The sequence below is a fragment of the Equus asinus genome, chromosome 24 (assembly GCF_041296235.1).
Source record: "Equus asinus isolate D_3611 breed Donkey chromosome 24, EquAss-T2T_v2, whole genome shotgun sequence".
In the NCBI taxonomy this organism is placed as follows: domain Eukaryota; kingdom Metazoa; phylum Chordata; class Mammalia; order Perissodactyla; family Equidae; genus Equus; species Equus asinus.
The window spans coordinates 15,653,754-15,659,520 of NC_091813.1; the positions used below are offsets into that span (position 1 = coordinate 15,653,754).

Sequence of the window (5,767 nt, forward strand, 5' to 3'; positions counted from 1 at the left end):
TTCACCATCCAGAATAAGGACTTCGCTTGATTCCCTTTTTCAGCCCAGCAGCTCATTTCTGCTCCCCTATCTCCCTAACTTAAGAACTAATCTGGTATAATGTCTCCAAAAAAGTTAATCTCCAGGCTTCTGCTCTCGTAGAGGAGTGCTCACCTGTGCTCCAGAGGGAACAGAGACCTAGGAGTTGGCTTCCCGCTCAAATTTTCAATTGACCCTCCTGTTTTCAGTCCTATGCCTTTTGCAGCACGTGGTGCCTCCATGCTCTGAGCCTTGGCTACAGTCTACAGTGAAAACGTGGCTTGCTCCCCTGTGGCATCCCTCTGGAGACACTTTCAGCTGCATCTTCCTTTTTTTTTTTCTACTTTTAGTTGCATGTCCTTCTAGTTGTGGCATGTGGGACGCCGCCTCAGCATGGCCGGATGAGAGGTGCCAGGTCCGCGCGCAGGATCCAAACTGGCGAAACCCTGGGCTGACACAGCCGAGGGCACATACTTAACCACTCGGCTGCAGGGCCGGCCCCTACATCTTCCTTTTAAATTAATGACAAACCCTCTAATTTCTAACTTCTGAAGACGTCTTGCCTCTTTCACCTACTGTTGTCGCCTCCCTCTGTCTCTTCACCGGTCTGAGTTTCTGCCTGTTTCATTTCCCTATCATTATTTCACTAGGGTTTTGAAGGGGAGCAGATACAAATACTTGTGTTATTTCTGCTATGTTTATCTGGAAGACAAATATAAAATTTTAAATAAAATAATTAAAAAGCAAGCCGTTTGAGGACAGGCCTCACAGCTCAGTTGGCCCCCAGCGCCCACTGCAGCAAGGGGAAGATGGGTCACTCAGGAAGAATTCCATTCATATTGAGAGGAGCTCACAGGTTAAATGCTCACTGAAAGTGTACTGACATTTCAAAAACTAAAACAGAATTTCTCACTTACTGTGATAGGGTCTTTTTCCAGAGGCATTTACAGTAAATTTGACCAGATCCTTCTCCCACTCATTCTTCTATTTGTTTTCATTTAGGATAAAAAAAAGAACATTTTGTTTAGTCTTTTTCTTCTGCAGACATGTGTATGAGTGGGAAATGGAAAAGCGGTTTGATTACCATTACTCACGTGGGTTTCAATGGCCTGGGAACCCATGCACATGTCCTGCCAAACCACAGCTTATGACCCACAGTGCACAGTGCTGACTTTTTTCCACATACCCAATACCCGATAACATGTATGATATGTTGAAGATGCTCAAGCTAACTGTTCTAAAGGACAGCCGTGGGAGAAGGGCACATTTTTCGATGATCTGCTGTTTGCCCTTTTCCCCACAACCGTGGCTTCTTCAGAGCCTGACAGTGAGGACTCAACAAATGGAGGAATGCGGTTTTGAATTTGCCTAGTGAACTGTATTTTTCTCTACTCGTGGCCCTCAGATGTAGATATCAGAGATGGCTGAATCCTTCGTCTAAACAAACGGACCTAGTTATTGCTAGAGGAGCATATCTGAGGGATGTCTCTGTAAGAAATAGATCCCTACTCCATACGCCAGTCTCACTACAAAATTCTGTACATATGATTCTCAGAGTAATTTTCACTAGGATTTAAGCTTATTACAAGATGTGTAATCTGTCTTATATAATCCTTCCTTTAAGAGTCAGTAAACAAAGATCTTTTCAAGGAAATTTATAACAAAATTTAATCAAAGGCGCATTCTTGGACTTAAAATTCAAAAAGAACCCCAGATTCAGCTGCGTCTGCCTCAGCGCCAATCCCGCCCCATCGTATTACAAAAACATCGCCATTCAGCAGCAGCAGGCAAAGGGAAAGAAAGGAAAGGAGAGAAAAAGGTTAGATAATTTTCTATGCTCACAGGTAACTAATTTCTTTTTTCTTTTATAATAATCTTAAAGGATAGGGAGAATTAATAAACCATCTACTATTAACTATTTTAACTGGGTTTTATAGAGATCATATTTTTAGGGGAAAGATTTTTTTTAACTCCGCGGCATTACGGGGAGGGGAAGCATCCGGCGTGTGTTTCCTTTGTGCCAGGTACTCTGCTGTTCCTTTATATAGGCTATCTCACGTTACCTTCACAGCAGCCCAAGACAATAGGGATTATTGTGCCCATTTACAGATGACAAAACTGAGACCTGGTTTCCTGGCTTACTCAGTTAATATGGGATCTAGGCAGGATTTGAACCCCAGTCTTTTGAGTTTTAATTATTTGGGAGACAGCATGGTATAGTGGTAAAAAGCACAAATTCTAGATCAAGCGTGGCTGCATTTCAGTCCTAACTATACCCTTCCTCAGTGACCTTAGGGAAGTTGTTTCAGTTCTTTGTGCTTTAGTTTTCTTATCAATAAAATGGAGACAATCAAATTAGTAATTACACAAGGACATTGTAGAAATTAATGGAGTAAGACCTGCAAAGTCCTTAAGAACAGTGCTTTGCAAATAGTAAGCTTTCACTCTGCATTAACTATTATTGTTACCACATTGCCTTAACTTCCATGAAAATATTTTTCTTACTTATTATTTCTAATATACAAAAGAATTAAGAATTTCATACATAGTAGAACCGCTAACAGAACATTTTCATCTCCCAAATTTTGCTTCATATGTCACAGGAATTGAATTTGCCTCAGGCATTCAATCAAATTGGGAGTTACATGTAAACTTCATCATCCTGTTCATTGATACATCCCAAAGGACTTTCAATACCTCTTTATTTAAATTTCAAGTATTTTCTTTGGATCTTGACACACACATTGTGATATTTTAATATTTGAGGCATAAGAACTAGTTAGGAAGTAGGGTTCGCTGACATTATGGATAGAAAGCACTCAGTTATCCACATTAAGAAGGAAAAAAACCCAGCTAAGGTCTCAAGTGTTGAATCTAAGACTTAAGAAGGACCATAGTAGGCAAAATAGTACAGTGAACTTAAATTCATGCTCTTAAAACACTTCTTTGCTTTGTGCTTGACAGATTCAAAATGTTTTCACACATATTCCAAGAGATCTTTACATTCCTGACATCACTATATGTTCTCTGTTTGAACATTTCTAGTGATGGGTAGCTCATTGCTTTGCAGAGGGAAGGACTGGGGAAATTAATATTTGAAACTTGCCATATCAAGTCAAAGTCTATTGGAGATTTTAAAGAAAATAAATTTTACGGATTCTGGCCTCCCTGTGGATGCTGGATTTCTTGGAATTGATTAAATTGACTAAGCATTTATAGTCTTCAGGTTATTTCTCCAACCCATAGAATGAAACCATTCACAAAGCTCTCATTGTCCCACAAATATTCAGCATATGCTGCTTTAGTGCAATCTCCCAGTTGATTAGTATGCAGTCAAGGGGACAATGACATAAGTGACATGAAAACTGGGAAAAGTGAAAGAAAGAAAACAAAAGCAGTAGTTTTCAAAGGGTTTTCTACCAACAAAAATGTCCTCATATTTCTCTCATAAGATTAAAGTAAACAAGATGTATTGTTACAAAACACCAGGTCAGGCATGTTCTGTTTGTTAAGTAGTTTATGTCTAAGGAAAATAAGACAAAATGAAATACTTCTCAGTTGTCATTTTATTTTCATAAATATATTTTTTGAAGTTTAAAAGAAATATAAATGATTTACAGTGTATATATGCTTACTTGTATACCGTGTGTTTGTGTTTGTGTGTGTGTGTGTTCAGAAATTGATGTTCCAGCTGAATGAAGACAAATGTGGACCCAGGGTGGGGAGTTGTTTTGATGAAAGGAGTTGCTGAGGAAGAGGAAGACGTTGAGACAACAGTGCAAGAGAATTAGAAAGTGTGAGGGTTAGTGAATCCTCAATGGTGATCTCTGAATCTCCTCTTCCATCTCTCCTGCAAATGCTGTCATTTTCCCACATCCAAAACAGCCCTTGCAAACTGCCCAAGATTTTGTGTCACACAATGAATCTGGGTATTCTTTTAAAATACAGTATAAGGGAATCTTGCTTAAACATTTTTGGGTCCAAAGATATACTCTTCTTCTTTATGTATGTCCCCTTTTTGCCAACAGGCTTTCAGTGGCACAAGATCAGGAGCTGCAAGGAAGATGTAACATCTGTCTGTCTCCTCCTAGTGACTGAAAGAAATGAAAACAGCAGCTATGAGGCGTTTAGCACACAGTTCATCAGTCTCTGTATTTTATGCACGTGAACAACGGTCTTCACAACTGGTCAGGGAAGCAGGTTTGTCTTCCTTTGAAGATAAAGCAACTGTGCTTCAATGACATTTCCTTTCCACCTAGTTAAAGTAATTAAAGTGTGTCCCTTACTAAGTGTCATTATTCTGGAGCATTTTTCTTGGACATTTAGCCACCAATTTTGTTCGACAGGAAGCTGACTTTCAAATGTGGTGTATTTTCCAAGGAGCTCACAAAGGACCCTGGATTAAATTCAAGAGTAAAATTGAAGCATAGCAGCTTAATTCTACAATGTCTTTGTTTTTGTATAGTCAAATATCTCTATATTTTATTTTATTTTATTTTATATTTTCTCAACATAGTTTTGGTTGAGAAGCTCTCCCCTGCCTCTAGATAACACACCTAGCCTCTCAAATTTCCTTGTACATTTTTATTTTATTTTTCATTTTTTAGTTGCTAATCTATCTGGAATTTATATTTTTGTGTTCAGCAAGATAAGGGTTCAATTTCATTTTCTTCCAAATGACTACCAATTATGAGATGGCATCATTAATAACTAAGCGTTCATTTCTAACTGAAGTGAAATACCAACTGTATCACTTAACTTCTTTTACGTAATGAGAAATATTTCTTCTGTCTACTTTAGTCCTTCTACTTATTTTCTACTCATATTAATATTTTGTTGATTTTATCACAGAGATTTTTAGCATGTTAGTTATATCTAAGGAAAACAAGTAAATGTTTAAATTTAAATAAATATTTTTTCTATATTCTTTCCATGTCAAATATAAATATTGGTTGATTTGGTTTAATATATGTATTCTTCAGTGATTAATACTCAGGTATTTCACAAATGGAGAAGTTAATAACTAAATTGATATTTTACAAACAAATGCCAATCATAAGATTAGTTTCAAATAAATAGAGTAACTAAGCCTAGTGTGTCTGGCAAACGTTAGATGCAAAGAGCATGATCCACGTCACTTTGCTTACAATGCTGGACTCTGTTCTGTGATTGTATTCTAGATTATATTGTATATTCTATCCCACTCTTTGATTCTTAAAAACTGAGATTCTAATATAGCATAAGTACTAATGCTCTGGCAATAATTCTAACTCAGGAAAACAATCTTTGCAATCAGCATGCCATCACAAACTGAGTGCACACAGGAAAGAGATGGTCAGGAAGAGAAAACCAGCTCAGAAGGAAGCCTTGAGTCTGAGAGATATCTGAGAAGTATCATTGAGCCAAATCCATAAAGTGAGTCCATATGAGACTGAAACAGAAATATTATTTGCCCAGACATTATACCTCCTAAAACAGTAGCGCTGAAGAAACCTGGGCCTCAGGAAGATCCCCATGCTCTCCTGTAGCAACATATTCCAGATACAGATGAGCAGCAAGCTCTAGAATCATGCTTTGCCTGGAAGAGCTGAAAAGACCTCAGGTAGGTCTTTGGGTCAAGTTTCCTCATTTACGTAGTTAGAAAATTGAAAATCCTCATTGAAGCAATTAAACGCTAATTAGTTTAATCTAAAGTACAATCTGTTTCAAACACTTTGTTATAAACACACATAAACAAACTTTATTGACT

The 5,767-nt window shown here is 37.7% G+C and overlaps 1 long non-coding RNA gene across 1 annotated transcript; it reads left to right on the plus strand.

Annotated features, from left to right (window-relative positions):
* Nucleotides 1–1,727: 1,727 nt before the first annotated feature.
* On the plus strand, nucleotides 1,728–4,812 carry LOC139041861 (uncharacterized). The gene is made up of 3 exons (XR_011497899.1): nucleotides 1,728–1,862; nucleotides 3,695–3,820; nucleotides 4,047–4,812. It is a non-coding gene; the product is annotated as an uncharacterized lncRNA (long non-coding RNA).
* The last annotated feature ends 955 nt before the right edge of the window (nucleotides 4,813–5,767 follow it).